The 15,753-nt window shown below is 39.9% G+C and overlaps 2 long non-coding RNA genes across 3 annotated transcripts in view; one reads left to right on the top strand and one right to left on the bottom strand.

Moving 5' to 3' along the window:
- Positions 1–7,246: 7,246 nt before the first annotated feature.
- The window catches only part of LOC122862921, a 28,254-nt gene continuing 19,747 nt past the window's right edge, over positions 7,247–15,753 (bottom strand). The window contains exon 4 of the long non-coding RNA XR_006374875.1: positions 7,247–7,783. This is a non-coding gene — a long non-coding RNA (uncharacterized LOC122862921). The remainder of the gene's footprint in view (positions 7,784–15,753) is intronic.
- Positions 13,017–15,463, top strand: LOC122862920. Of its 2 annotated transcripts, none has more exons than XR_006374874.1 (3): positions 13,017–13,027; positions 14,004–14,100; positions 14,895–15,463. It is a non-coding gene; the product is annotated as an uncharacterized LOC122862920 (long non-coding RNA). The 2 variants fall into 2 exon arrangements; XR_006374873.1 differs by having other exon boundaries at positions 13,017–13,081.

Raw genomic sequence — 15,753 nt, 5'->3', positions numbered from 1 at the left:
AGGTTTGTACCGTCAGCATTTGTAATTCTCACACGCACATACAAATTGGTGTCATTCAGATCGAAGTTTTCCTTTCATTTGTTTTCCTGATACAGCATTTCTCGCAATGTCGCAACACCACATCCCCCACGATGTTTGTGGCAGCTGTATTTAAACAGGGCTTAGCCAAACTAAACCCTCTTTTTAACAAGGGCACAGCCATCCTAAATAGATTGCAAAATATACCTCCTAGCCCTTGACTACATTGTGTACTCTCTCTCTCTCTGTCTGTCTCTCTCTCTCTCTCTGTTTGTCTCTCTCTCTCTCTCAAAACCACGGCAGCGGCAGATGGCCGCCCACCATTGAGTCTGGTTCTGTCCAAGGTTTCTGCCTCTTAAAGGATGTTTTTCCTTGCCACTGTCGCCAAATGCTTGCTCATGGTGGGATTTGTTGGGTCTCTGTAATTAATATTAGAAAGAGTGCAGTCTAGACCTGCTCTATAGGAAAAGCGCAATGAGATAACTTTTGTTATGAATTGGCGCAATATAAATAAAATTTAATTGAATTGCACTTGTCCCAGGAACATAAAAGCAGTTCTTTTCCATTGTTCTGAGACGGATATGCCTCGATTTAAAGTGATCACGTAAGCAGATAGCGTATACCTTTTATTGCATATCAACAAAATCTTTTTCAGAGAGTCATGTGTTAAATTTCTCGGGCCAGCCCATCTATTTCACAAAAAAACAGCTTTTTACGTCCTGATCTTTTTCTGGCCAATATTTTTTCTATTTTAAATGCTTTGTTTTTATCGATAATTACTAATTGTAACTCAAATTCATAAAATGTGCCTTTGACGCTTCACCAGCACAATCCTTGAGTCTGTATACAGGTGGATCTCTGGCTATGCACTCCGTTATTATAAAAACTCATCTGTGAACATTTGTTCATAATCTTTTCTGAACATGACTTGGAGTTTTCATATTCTCACTGTATCCCCCAAATTAAATTTATAGCACACCATCCTCTGCTGTTTTAGCTTATACAAGTTGTTAAAGACTGTTTTCTCATTGTCTTTATTTACAGCGGCGGGCGACATCTTTATTAATCTATGATGAGACTTGTTATAAGCTTCAACAAGGTCCTGGACCCTGTCAACATATCTATGTGAATTAACAGCTGCTAAATATCTCCACATAGGAGTCTTGAAGGTTCTGTTAAAACGCTCCACTACAATAGCGTTAGTCTTGTTTGATGTTGAAAAATGATGGATTTTATACTGTCCCTTTAGTTGTTGAAACTGCTTATTATAAAACTCTGTGCCTGCATCCGTTTGGAGTTTTACAGGCATACGGCCCTCGCTCAGAATGTCTTTAAAAGCATTTGTAAATGCGGAAGCAGTTTTGTTTTTAAGACACCTGATCCATGCATTTTTAGAAAATACATCAATACATGTCAATAAGTATCGTACCTTATCATTTTCTGCAGAATATTCAAATATATCAACTTGATCAATTTGGAACTGCTTGTCAATTCCACTGTTCCTCGGAAAATGTTTAGCCTCATTGGCATGGAGGGTATACACATCTTGTCCCAATAAAAAGCGTTTAACCTCAGTTAGCGTAGGTGTCACTCTGGTACAATCCCTGACCACATTGCAAAGCTTGTACACACTCCCAGGACCTCCCGGATGAGCAGGGTCACAATAAATCTTTTGCAACATACTCTCCATAATCGAGATGAAACATAAATTATCACATTATGTTTGTTACAACATCTTTTTATTTATTTTATACCCTACATACTTATCATCGACCGGTAAATCCACTTTGTACTTTACACTTATTTTAATTTTATACTTATATCCACTTTGTACTTAATTTATCTTGCCTGTATTATAGTGTATTATATTTTGATTTGCTTAGTACTTCTATTCCCCTCGGGGATCAATAAAGTATTTCTGATTCTGATTTTGCCACTGTACTAATTGTAGTACAGAGGGAAAAACTGAAATCGTAGTAAACTGCAAATTTAATCTACTTTGACAAAGTCCTCACCGACCATGGTCTCATACATGTCTTTGATTTTATCCATGAACCTCTCCGATGATTTCAGTTCATGCAGAACAGTCTCTGCAACACCTTGGACTCGGGCTTCATTGGGTTAGATGTTATTTGAACTCCAGACTCCAGTCCAGAGTATTTTCATAAACTGGTCAAAGTGGCCCCCATAGAAACATTCTGGGATCTCCAACACATACTCATGTTTCTGCCTGGGGTGATTAATCTGACAGCCGTAGCAGATCTCCTCCCCATAATTGTACAAAACAGTATTGAGCAAATGAAAAACAACTATTTCAACGCTGTCTATGAACACCACCGGCAGCACACCGTGCAGCTGGTCACTAACTACGTCTCTGCTGGCCTCTTGTAAGTCTGTAGGACTGGTGGAGATGCTGGAGGTGTACGGACCAACAGAGATGGAGGAGGTGGCGATAGAGAAGGAGGTGTTCCGATAGGTAACCAGGGTAGCAGAGATGATGGAAGTGACCAGGATGGCTGAGATGACGGATTTTCTAGAGGGGCCTGCTGACGTCTCTTTGCAAGGGGCTAAATTCACATCTGTATCACCTGGTCTGGCCCTGATAGACATACTTACAACATCAGCGGTTTCGGGGAGATCCACGTCTGTCGGATGCCATGACTGCTAGGTGTCCTTTGCTGCTCAGAAAATAGGGTGAAGAAATGAACACTAGTGACCAGTGCTTATATTTTCTCACAGATAAACATGCCCACAAGGAGGGGCATGAGCAAGCCCTACAGGCATGTCCGGACATTTTCCAGGGTTAGGGAGTGCACATAGGCGTGTGCACGTATGCAAGCATGCACACGCACGTACAAACCGTCCCTTTTATTACTACTTCTAGTAGTTATGGAATTCTGGCACTTTTCTTTTTAATCATAAACTCACGACGCTAATCAGTATATGTATGTGTACCTGTTTGTCTTATGATGACACAATAGTGGCTTCCAAATATGTTGATTTAGTCCAGTACTGTTTTTACATATAAAGAGGAAGTAAACAACAGACACTCCAGTTCTATATGCATTATGTTCATTATACATGTCAGGGTTTTTCCTGCATAGGGAAATTTTTGGCGCCACCCAAAGAGGTTTTAGCCAGTAAGGAAAATCACCAGATAAGATAAAATAGCAATTCAAATCCTGTCCGAATGTATTTAATCAGCAATTTATCAAACAACTGTTGAACAAGCAGAACATAAACTTAAATAAGACGTCTTAGACTTCCAGCAGTCAACTCCCCTCTCATCCAGAGCCGCTACATTTTACACATGAGGCTGGCGCTCGAAGCCAGCTAAGCTGTATGTGCTTCCTGTGATTTCTCATTAAATAAAAGCTGTTTTATTGCTCCCCTCGCCTAAACCAAACGGAGTATTTCCAGTAGGTGAGCACCTGTTTTATATGGTCTATGGTGATAATGTGTCTGACACAGAGAAATAAAAATAAAAAGTCCCCTTTAGCGTTCTGTAACGTTACTAGCTTACGGCGTCTTCTTCTCTTCACAGCAGTTGTCCAGACGGTGAAAAGCTAACTTAGCTGCACTAACGTTACAAGTCATTGTGAGAAAACGTGATTAATCATCTGATCGCTCTGATTACTCTACCCGCAGCTTCCAGCTCTGCAGCTCCGCAGCTCCAAAACGTATTTGGGAGACCTCCAGTTTTAGGCTATTTTAATTGACATTAACCATACTTGTAGCTGCTAACTAGCTAGCTTCAACTCTGCTGTGAAGAGTACAAGAAGACGCTTTAGTAACAATCAGGGACATTTTATTTATTTTCTATGGCAGCAAACACAACACAGGCTTTCAGTAACTATTATACTGCAATCTGATTTTATCTAGACACTTTATGACTGACTAAAGTAACATAACTACCCCTCACACACCGGGAAAGATTCACTTTCACAACAAACCCGCTGGACTCCATCACACACACAGATTGCCCACAAGACCACCGTTCTTAAAGGGCCAATAACACACAGGTGCAGTTAGGCTGTGGGTGTGCTAACCAGAGGTGAAGTATTCAGGTCCATTACTTAAGCAGTACTAATACCATCCTGTGGAGGTGGGCATGGTTAACAGTCAGGTGCAGAGAGGGACAGGTGGGGGAGTGGCTCAGGTGACCAGTGCCAGGGAGAGCTAATTGTCCCAGTTGAGGCTCGTTGACTAATTATGCTCTCCCCTGTATATGCAGTAGCGTGCTGGACCTGGAAATGCCACACACACGGACAAAGTATGACAGCCAGAGAGGCTGTGAAACGTATTTTGTATGGATTGCTGTGAGAAAGAGAGACACCTCAACCAGCGCAACAAAGCTGGGCAAGCCAGAGGCATGGGTTCGAGTGATGTTGTGTTTATTGTGGAAGATTGTGTATGTGAGTAGTCGTGTCAACAAAATATGTTACCTGTTAAACGTACCATGGCGTCTGTCTTTAAGCTAAGGAACCCACGGTAGCAAAGGTTCAAGGGTCGACCCCCAGCCGCTCATCCAACTCCGGGTCCTCGGAAGAGGGACAACGGTCCACCCTATGTCCAGCACCCAACACCCACTTGTCCCCTCCCTCTTCCCGGCTCTAATCCTCCCTCTGTTCTTTCTTCACCTCAGCTTCCAGCTGCTACCAGTGCTGCTCAGAACCCACAGGGGGTTCCTCAAATGCTGGGACAGGAGTGTTGGAGGTGTGGGCAGCCTGGCCATTGCCACCATGAGTCCCTGCTCATTGAGGTCGGTCAGGTGATTCAGGTTGCTGGCTCTCCAACACCCTCTCCCAATCCAGGAGGGACATACAGCATTCCGGTAAGAATCCAAAGGGGTATACACCAGGCAATGGTGGATTCAGGCTGTACGCGGCCTATTATTAACCAGAGAATTCACAGTGGTTCGACATGGGGCTTTGGTGGAGGCATCGTGGGTGGATATTAAATGTGTGCATGGGAATGTAGGGGATGATGAAAGACTGCAATTGGGATAGGTGGATAGATCCTCTGTTGTTTGCAGTGCGGGAGGTACCCCAGGCCTCCACAGGATTTTCTCCCTTTGAACCGTTATTTGGCAATAAACCATGTGGGGTTCTGGACCTAGTTAAAGAAAGCTGGGAGGAAGGTCCGAACCCAAGCAAAAATGAAGTTCAGTACGTCCTAGACTTGAAAGCAAAACTCCACACACTCGGGCAGTTGTCACGGGAGAATTTGCTCAAGGCATAGGAACAAAGGAACTAGGGTAACACAATTACAAGGAACCCACGGTAGCAAAGGTCTTGCCACACATCCCGACTTTGGAAATACTCCACTACAAGTAAAAGTTCTACATTCTAATCCTTACTACGGTAAAAGAGTGTAATAGCAACATTTACTTAAAGTACTCATTGTGCAGTAAAATGGTCCCTGTCAGTGTTTTACCATTATATATCATGTTTTTGGATTAATATTACTGCTGCATTAATGTGTATATGGTATTTTACTGCTGTAGATGTTTAAGGTTGAGCTAATTTTAACAACTTTATATACTGCTGATTAATCTACAGCAATGCATCACTATTTGAGAATTTAAGGTATGTTATTCTAGAGAAAATGTGTATATCGAGATATATATTGTATATTGCGGCATATTTGCCTAAAAATATCAAGATATTATTTGAAAAAAGTGCTGTCCCACTCCTCATAGAGTTTGGAGCCCTCACAGCCTCCTGCACTTAAAGTTTGTGAGCGTTCAGGGACAATGTCACATTCATATGGGTTGTTTGGTGTATTTTACAAGAAAAAGTGAGTATGCACATTTGTGTTTATTTGCTGTGCTGTGCTTGTACTTGTACTGTGCTTGTACTGCTTGTACTTCACAGTACAAGAAGCCGTTAGCCTCCAGATACATGTGGGCTGCTAGGGAAGAATGTTACATTCAGTTTGTTTGACTATTTGTGTGACTATCCAGTTTGCGCAAGGCAGAAAACTTATTAAATGTTTAAATTGCACAGATATATAAAAGTTTGTTAAAGTTAAACTAATTACCTGCGTCTAAAGTGCCAATGGGCAACAGCAGTAAATAGTCAGCGCCATCAAGTAGGATCCTAAGCTATCCTGGTGAACTTCTACTTCAACTATCGCTGCACAGTAGAGAGCATCCATCAGTATACTTCTGTTTATAGTAATGCCATCTGTATTTAATGTCCATGGTACCACTTGTAAAATATTTTCATAATACTGCTCTATCCTGCATTTACGCACACACTTTATATCCTGCACGTGCTTATTGCACTTCTGGTTAGACCTAAAGTGCATTTCGTTGCCTTGTACTTGTGCATGTGTAATGACAATAAAGTTTAATCTAATCTAAGAAAAATTATACATTCTGAAACGGTGGACAGCACACTTACCAGGGCTCACTTACCGCACAGAATTATGACGGTGTAGTCCCTCATTCGTACAGGAGTGTTCTATCTGTAGATGACTACGACTGAAACCTTTTCTACGACGCACAGAATTATGTGCGTGTTTAGTATATTTTACAAGATGAAGTGAGCATGCACGTTTGTGTTTATTTGCCATGCTGTTAGCCGCCAGCTAACGACACAGTTATGCTGCTAGGGAAAAAAGTATGAGCAGGTTTTAACGGGCGCCATGTTTCTATATGTCTATGTTATTTTCTTTTGTCATGGGCGAGTTGTATTTCTGTCCACCGTTCTTGATCAACACTATGGATCAAACTTGTGACCCTAGTAGATTTCTGAAAAGTTATGAAATGTCCTGTGCTGTGCTCTGCGCTCTGTATATTTTCCTACTTTTTTGTCCTTTGCCAATCACATGCCTGATTACTATAACTCTGATATGACATAAATGTGTCATTAGAGCTTAGTGGGATATGAGTCCATCACCGGCTCATTCATCAGCTGCTTGGATACCAGCTGACTAATAATGTCTGATCATAATAATGCAGGTGTACAGTGCAGCCAACCTGATAACCTGATATATCTTGCTTTTAGTCAGTTAGTTAAGTTTTATTCATTCGGGAAATCTCATTGAGATCTAGATGTCTTTTACAGGAAAGATTTGAGAAGAAATTCCATATACAACATCAGACAATTCAGTCACACAAAGCAGTCATCACACTAATACACACTAATTAAAACATTCACAAGTCATTTTTAATAATATCTGCAAGTAGAACTTGTCTCTAACTTCATTTTGTTTTGCAGGTCATTATTTAATTTGATTTGATTTCACTTTAGTATCAGAATATCTTTCTGAAATCCGGCTTGCAAGAAGTACACTGTTTCATATACATAAATAAACATAACATTTAACCAAACAACAACAACAACAAAAAAATACTACAGACATATATTACATCATAATCATCATATAGTACTAAGGTACATGGTACAGTTTCCCCCAGTTCAGAATGGGCATGAAGAACTCTGCAACTCAAATAGCAAGGCCTTATTAATTGAAACACAAGTATGCTGATGTCCTCTACATGTCAGCGATGACATCTCTACTGATATGGTCATGTCAATGCATTTGCTGCCGCTGACCCCTCCACCACCCCACCCTCTTCTTTATGTGCTAAGGTTTTGATATTGTTAATTGATCTAATGTTCATATATGTGTTTAAGGGGGAATAGTTCTTCCAACAGAATCCTTGTTGCTGCAACCAATTGCTATAAATGGCGAATTCCTTCCTGTTGGTGTCTCTGACTGACACATTCATTTCTGAAACCTTTCAAGGATCCACCTGTTGGAGAAAAAAATGCAAAAGTGACTGCATGTGAGTTGTAATTACTTGCTCTGTCCAGCACTGACTGCAGGCACTTGCAAGTGCTCAATAATAATCCAGGACTGGTACTAGACGGTGTAGTCCCTCATTCGTCCAGGAGTGTTCCATCGTAGAAAAGGTTTCAGTCGTAGTCATCTGGACACTTTTCAGAATCAAGAAGTTTCACCTTGGTCACGCCAATCACATGCTAATCAGGTACTTAACAGTGATGAAGTAGGTGCAGCCAGAAAACAATAGGCCTGATTACTGATTACTGGGCCATCTTGGAAACTATTAGGTCAGTTTCAGGTGAAACTAGCTATTAACAGATACTCAGGTAGACTCCTTCCTGAGGGCAGGGCTTATTGTAACACAGAGTAGCTTAAATTTTTAGTTCCCGTCCCATTTTTTCACAATTGAGAATGACTTCCGGATGGGAGCCGAAACGTCTTGATTCTGAAAACAGTGTCCAGATGACTACGACTGAAACCTTTTCTACCAGGACTGGTACTCACTCAAACATGCTGAAAGTGATTGTTGTAATAGGCCTTATTATCTCACAAGGCTAACAACATACAGCACTGTAAGCTCACTGACTTGATAATCAAGTTGTTCAGAGAAGCAAAGTACAACATGAGTCTTGATGCAGCTTAATTCAGTGGGGAGGCTGTGCTGGAATGTTCAAAAGCTTTTTAAAAACATTTCACAGTGATAAACTATTTGTATAATGTGGGTAATGAATAAGTGGCAGTGCAAAATAATCCATCTTCCTTTTAGTGTCTCAGAAACACATACGGCTGAGGATCCACCTTGGAAAGCACCTGTCTTTTTCCATTAAAAAGTGTATTTTTCCCCATTTACCATAATGTTTCACAATAACAAGAGTGTATTCTAATGCAACCCTGTAAAATCACAGCAGATTTACCCGTGGTCATAAATTACAAGCAGACAACGGGTGATTGCCTCTCAAAGGGAAAACAAGTGGATGAGACAGGTTTAGTGAGAATTATTCAAATGAATTGCTCTTGTTTGCATAGAGAAAAGGGGATTTTGAAAAGATGGGTTGCCTAGAATGGGATGAGTAATTTTGCAGCCAACATATTTATGAGCACAGAGTTAATTCCCTTATTCACAGAGACATGTCACAACTCTGGATGTGCTTCTCCTCCTCTTCCTCATGACTGCAGCCATCTATGTATGATTGACTGACTAAATCCCAGTACATATGGAGAATGTAGAGTGTGTTTGGAGCACTGTTGAATATACTGTTTAATTCAAACAGTGTGATAAACATGTTGTCCATCAGCATTATAATGCCTTTATATTGTAAAGGCTATCTTATAGAGACAATAAAACTGTAAGTAAAGGTTCCCTTTTATCAACATGATAAATTGCTTTGTGTTCAGCATAACACTGAAACTCTTCTAATGATTTGCTTTTGATATGTTGAGTGAACACAAATTATTCTTTTATTGAACAAGAAAAACTATTTTACTACAATGTGCCTTCACGTATGCATTTTAGTCAGTCCGTTGTGCCTGCCCTGTATAAACGAGCACAAGCTGCAGATCAGGAATTATCAACAGGTCAGAGTCTTATGATGGAGCATTACTGATTATTTCTTTTTGTTATTTATTTGTTCTCATTGACAATATGCCAGTATTTGAGTGCCTTAACTTTTACAGTAAGAATTATGGCAAATGAGTTAGTGTTGAATGTCGTTGGGGTTTTGTGGTTTTGTCTTTGTTTGCTTTTCTCGACAGTTTTTATTGTTTGCCCTGCCCTGATTAGTTTCACCTTTGTCTCGTTTTCTCCCTTCACCTGAGTATATGTCTGTGTTCTTCCTTTGTTCTTTGCCAGTTTGTCTTTGTCAGCCTGTGTCAAGTTTCCCACCCATTTTCCTCATGTTTTCTTGTGTTCCTAGCCTGGTCTTTGGACTTTCCATCTGAACAGTTTGGACTACAGATTATTTTCCTATTGCCTTTGGATGTGTTTGCCTGATTTGTACTGCCTTTTGGATTTGATCTCTGCCACAGCCAGTTGTAAGTAGAACATTTAAAGTCTTCAGCTCTCCTTCATTTGTCTTTGTGGAGGCAACCTGTGAACATCCTTGGAGCCGTGCTGGCTGGGAGATGAGAATGTCTTTAGGGTTGGTTTAGCGTAAGGAGGCTGAAACAGATTGTAATTATATTTGTGGTGTGGGGCTAGGTGAGGTTCAGGAAGCCAGCTCCATTGGGGTTGGAGCATGCTGCTGTGTGGGTGACATGATGGATGGATTCCTCCCTGGCTGCTCACATTGATCCCTCAAACTCTAATGGCCCAGAGAGAGGGGCCAGTATGGGAGCATCTTACCCGAGATGGATGACCTGTACCTGGAGTCCTAAGAGCCTTCTTTCCAGGCCTGGACCATCACATCTTCATCACACATCGATTGGCAGTGGTGATAAATATCTCACTGTATTTACTTTTAGATGAGCATGGAAAACAGAGCAGGCTCCTTTCTAGAAGAAACCTTCAGAAAATTCATTAGCAAAGCCACAGTAGCTTTGACATGACATTCATGCCTCTATATTTAATTTTCTCCACTCTGTAGGGTGCAGGATTGGCTAAAGCATGTGTTGCAAGGTAAAACCAGGAACACAGGACAGGGCTTGGTATGATCAAAAGGTACAAATGAAAATGATGTTGTTCTGATGTCCTGGACTGGGATTTGTTTGTAACCTTACAGAAGACCAGGCCCAGATTAACATAGTGTGGTGCCCTAGGGTGACCACACTTGAAGTGCCCCCCACTTTACACGTAAAAAAAGTGAAATTTACTATGAGTAAGATTATAGATTTACATGAACTTATAGCTAAAGTACAGGCTCAAAACAGACTACAGAAAAATGTAAGACCCAACCAAATAACCTTACACCATAGATAGAACATGGGCCTACAAATGCCATACTAGCATGAATGCAACTCACATCCCAATGCAACATGGGTAAATGTCATTTTTTCCATCATAAATGGCCTGTAAGCCTACATGCAAAACCATAACAGAATGGAAAATCATCACACCCATATACCAAATAAGGCAAGCTCAATAATGACTGTCGCAAGCAACCATTTCGATAGCTGAATGATCAAAGAGCGCCAGGTGTGGTAATGTGATGGTATAGGGAATAGCATATTGAGACCATATATTGCAATGTGTAGGCTAGTAGAAATTATGGTTGTTCAATTGTTCTGTTGTTTTTTTTACACAGAAATTAAGAGAATGAAAATAGAATAGTGATTTGATTTTCATTTCAAAATCCACAAACAAAATGGTATTTTTTGTTTTCTTGGTCAGAAATGGCAGATACAACATTTATAACCAAAAGGACTTGATTTGATGAATGAACTGTAGCACCCAGGAATACCCAGGTCCATTTTGAATTAGTCTAATATGATATCTGATGGCAGATTGGCGGCACTGCGCCATTGTGGACTCAACTGTGATTTTTTGGGGGGGCTTACACCCAATTGCAATTATTTTTCTTTGTACATATATATTGTATCAATGGTTAATTTTGTACCTGTTTGCATCTAGATAGATGTAGAACAGATGTCTTAATCATTTGGTCCCACCCAGCACGGCAAATTGGCTGGTGTCCCCGGGCACTCTCCCAATGCCATATATGGATAATCCAGCCCAGCAGAAGACACATTTCATGTAAGGTTAATGGCTCAGTCAGTGATGGAAGAAGAAGTCTACTAAAGTCAAAGTAGTACCTAAGTTAAAGTCCTGGATTTAAAATTTAACTTAAAGGTAAAATAATCAATATTCTATATTAACAATGGATCAAATGACTGGGAAATGGGTTGCTTGTAGTTACAAACTCCCAGAGAACTATCACCAACTCTGCAGTTCCCCTCAGCTCTACGGAACGTTTTAACCTCTTTTAGCTAATTGTTCTGGTATTTTGGGATACAATCTTTGCTCTCATCAACTTCTTTTCCGCAGCAAGCAGCTGTTTTCAGTTAAAATGCTATGATAAACCCACTGTGCACTACCCGTTCAGCACCAAACAGCAGACAGGCAAAGTTAGCGACTAACTGGTCAAAATAATGGAGCATTTAGCAGCTTAAGAGAAAGATATTTCCCTCAGGAGTTCGTGGAGAGCATTACATTTTGTCACGGACACGCCAGGCTCCACAACCCCAAAACCACAACGCACTGCCTCACCAGAATTCTAATCAGGACACCTGTTGCCAATTACACACCTGATCTCCATCTGCATCACTCCAGCCCCAGTACAAAAACACAACACTCACCTCAGTCAGTGTCTGGTCTCGTTTCAACAAGGACACTACTCTCTGCCCTCCAAGACAATGTTTCAGATGCCAACCTTTTGACAAGAGTGCTTTCTCCTCTCCTGAGTTCCCGTCTTGTGTGTGTCCAGCCAGCCTCTGATCTCCAACCCCGCTAAGCAAAGGATGGTATCAGTGACCATTATCCATTATTCTACTCGCTGCTTGTTTTCATTGTGTACAATAAAACCATCTGTGTCTCCATCTTGGTGTCTCTGGCCTACTCTGTCCGTAACAGATTTATCTGGCAGACAGACACTAGACTTCAAATGAATGCTAATTTATCTCCAAGTCTGTTGGATGTGTAAATAGACAACACATTGGCTGTAACAACTTTATAATATGATTATATAGCAATGCTGTTAACAGCTATTAAGTGGCCAAAAAACAATCACAAAATTTTAATAATTCATTAATGTAGCTTTAAACAAAAGTACATTAGCTTTAGCATTACGCAGAATGGCCCCTTTCTGAATGTTATATCATTATATACATATGATGATGTATTATTATTGATGTGTTTTAGTGCCAATAGATGCATTTAATATTGTAGCTGGAATGCTTTGAAATGTTACGTGTACCAATTTTATTCAAGAATAAAAGTTTATAAAAACTAATGTTGTAGAATAAATGAGAACTAAATGTGAATAAGCACATATCTTAAAATGGGGTCAAACACAAGACAACCAAAAAAATTTTGTACGATTTTATTGACTAATTTCCAATGTAAAAGTATGTTAGTCCTCAGTCTGTTCCTGCTATTCCCCAGTCACCTGCCCCTCACCTGCCTGCACACCTGACCCTCATTCCCCCTAATTAGCCTCTCAGTGTATATACCTATCATAGCCAAAGCAGTCCAGCAGTCTTGTTTGCCTGTTGTGTTCAAGTAAGCCTCATTTTGAATCCTTCCTGCTCTGTTTTTGAGTCAAAACACTGTTGGGTAGGTTAGTTTCTAGATATGCATCATATTTTATGAGCTGATCAAATGTACTTGAAATCTTAATCTGCAAAGTAACTAGTAACTATAAATAGATAAAAAATATAGTGGAGTAAAAAGTAATATTTCCATATAAAATGTGAGTCGACGCACAAAAGTACCTCAAAAGTAGTACATAGGGAACTTGAGTACTTACTTTCCACTTCTGAACACTACCGCACACATCCCTCTACACTACTTTTGTTGCATAGTGATGCTTTGTAATTTAAGCATAGCTTTAAAGATTAATGTTCTGATAGATGAATGTAGATACATAAGTAATACGCCTTTTCCTTTCACTCACATCCTCAACTGAAGATCAAAATCTTAGCATTTTAATTAGAATTCTATTAGCCCATTTAATGCCTTTGTCATTAAAGTTCGATCCATACTTTGAAAATAGGATTCATCTTGGTGAAAATGTCTCCAGATGACACTGGGGTTGAGCAGTGTCCAGACCTGGTGACAATAGCCTAGGTCCTGAGAACTGAGTCAATCTGTTACCTCAGTGTGTGACAGTGGCCACCTGCTCCATCCATGGGCCACTGAACTTCAACAGGCCTGGGTGTTTGGAGAATCACCTGGGAGGTCATAATTCTTGTCCATGCTTTTTATTTGGTTTTCACTGTTAGAACACTGAAAAGTAATGAGTCGTTATTCCAAAATGATGTGGATACCACTTTCTAATAGGGCTGTCACTTTTTTTTAATTTGACCTACCTTTTTATATTTGGGAAAAAATACAATATTTGATATTGTTCTGTGTGAATTCACAAAGGCAATACCTTGTACTCCATTTCAGGGGTCCTAAAATGCGCTCTCCATTTGACCCATGGCATGTCTGACTGTCTTATCAGTAAACTACGCTATTATTGTTCTCTCTCAAGATGGAGAAAACTGTTGGGCTGTGCTGAACAGATCACCAAACCATCTGAGAAGAAATGTGTGGAGATCCAACACCATAGATGTCCATCATGTATAAAGGTAAGGCTGTTTAATGCCTCAAAAGTAACATTTGCTTGCCACTCATGTGAGGCAGAGGAGGGACAGTGAATGAACAGAACAACATTAACTCTACAATGAAGTTTAGAATTAGGTTATTAAAATTGTTAGTTTTACATTTTTACATATTTATTAATGGATTGCAAATATTTCTAAATGTGTTATTATCAAAAAGAAAGTATAAACAGCATTCATTATTAATAGCTTAGATCTATAAAGCATGGAGTTATATGACCAAATGAACACTTAGGTGGTTTAAGGTGTAACTATTGGCTTTATTAGTTAATAAAGTTAATAAATGGTTTGTATGTTGTAACTAATGATTTTGTTAGTTACGATTTATAAACCCCATTTATAAAGGGAGCTTTAAATTCCCTATTTATTGATATTTATTCATACCTATATTACTGCTGTGCGATATTCTCTGTCTCATTATAATCTTAATAAGCTACACTTAACTTGGCAGTTAATGCACTATTACCTTATAGCATATTATTATCATTAACCGGTAAACCCGCTTTGTACTTCACACTTATTTTATGTTATACTTGTACCCACTTGGTACTTAATTTATTTTCTGACCTGTATTACAGTGTATTATATTTTTTGCTTACTTCTATTCCTGTGTGCACTGACGTGATAGTGAGCTGCTGTAGCAATAGAGTTTCCCCTCGGGGATCAATAAAGTATTTCTGATTCTGATATATTAAAGGGGTACCCAAAATATTGATCATAATAATATAGGGTAATGAGAAGCATGCTTGGTGTGTTTACAGATGTCCACAGTGTTGTAGGACTCAGCTGGCTTAGTCGGAGGCCACAGCGTTCATCAGCGACGGCCATGTTTGAGTAACACGAGTTTCTTGAGCCCATTTTCCTCACCTCTTCTGTCAAGGCTTCATTCTCATGCAGAGTGATCGTTATGAAGGGGGCTAAATTACCCAAAATCCCACTGTGTTACCATATGCTTAACCCATTTTGTCAGAAGCTCACACTGAGGAGCAGTCTGCTGCTAACTGTGTGAGATCAAAGGCAAAAAGTCCCGCAGATAAAAGTCGATTAGTGCAGAGAAAGAGACGGACGACAGCTGAGCTTTGTTTTGTCAGAAGCCCAGATTTTGCATAAAGTGGAGAAAATGGTGTGAAATAATTCTATTTCTTATCCACCTTATACTTCAAAGTCAGATTTTTCTCCCTTCTATCTGAGTAGTATCAAAGTAATTAACATTACTGAAACAAATCTCAAAGCCTGACAGAGCATCCCTGCATCTCCATGGAGCTTTGGTTGCACTAGCTCTCTATAATTTGCTAATAAGCTTCTACCAATTTGAAAAATGAACTTGACAACAGATGCTTGTGTTTCTCCTAGAAATTAAATGCCTGAACAACAGCCAGAAATGTCCATTTTCACCTCTGGACAATAAAGTATCTGCCTTGCCAAGTACTCTTTGACATTGGTCCAGATGTCCAAGTCTATCAAATTGTGTTCAAGGACTGCCATGACCATTGGTAAAGCTGGCCAAGAAAGCACTCGGATTTTCTAATCTGCCACTGTCGTTGTGACTTTGAATAAAAAGAGCTTGCCCTTCAATTTGGATGCCCTCTTCTTTTTTTCTCTTGAATGAGCAGAACATGA

The sequence above is a fragment of the Siniperca chuatsi genome, linkage group LG16 (genome assembly GCF_020085105.1).
Source record: "Siniperca chuatsi isolate FFG_IHB_CAS linkage group LG16, ASM2008510v1, whole genome shotgun sequence".
NCBI lineage: Eukaryota > Metazoa > Chordata > Actinopteri > Centrarchiformes > Sinipercidae > Siniperca > Siniperca chuatsi.
The sequence above is the reverse complement of the archived record's forward strand: the minus strand, read 5'-3'. Positions and strand labels throughout refer to the sequence as shown.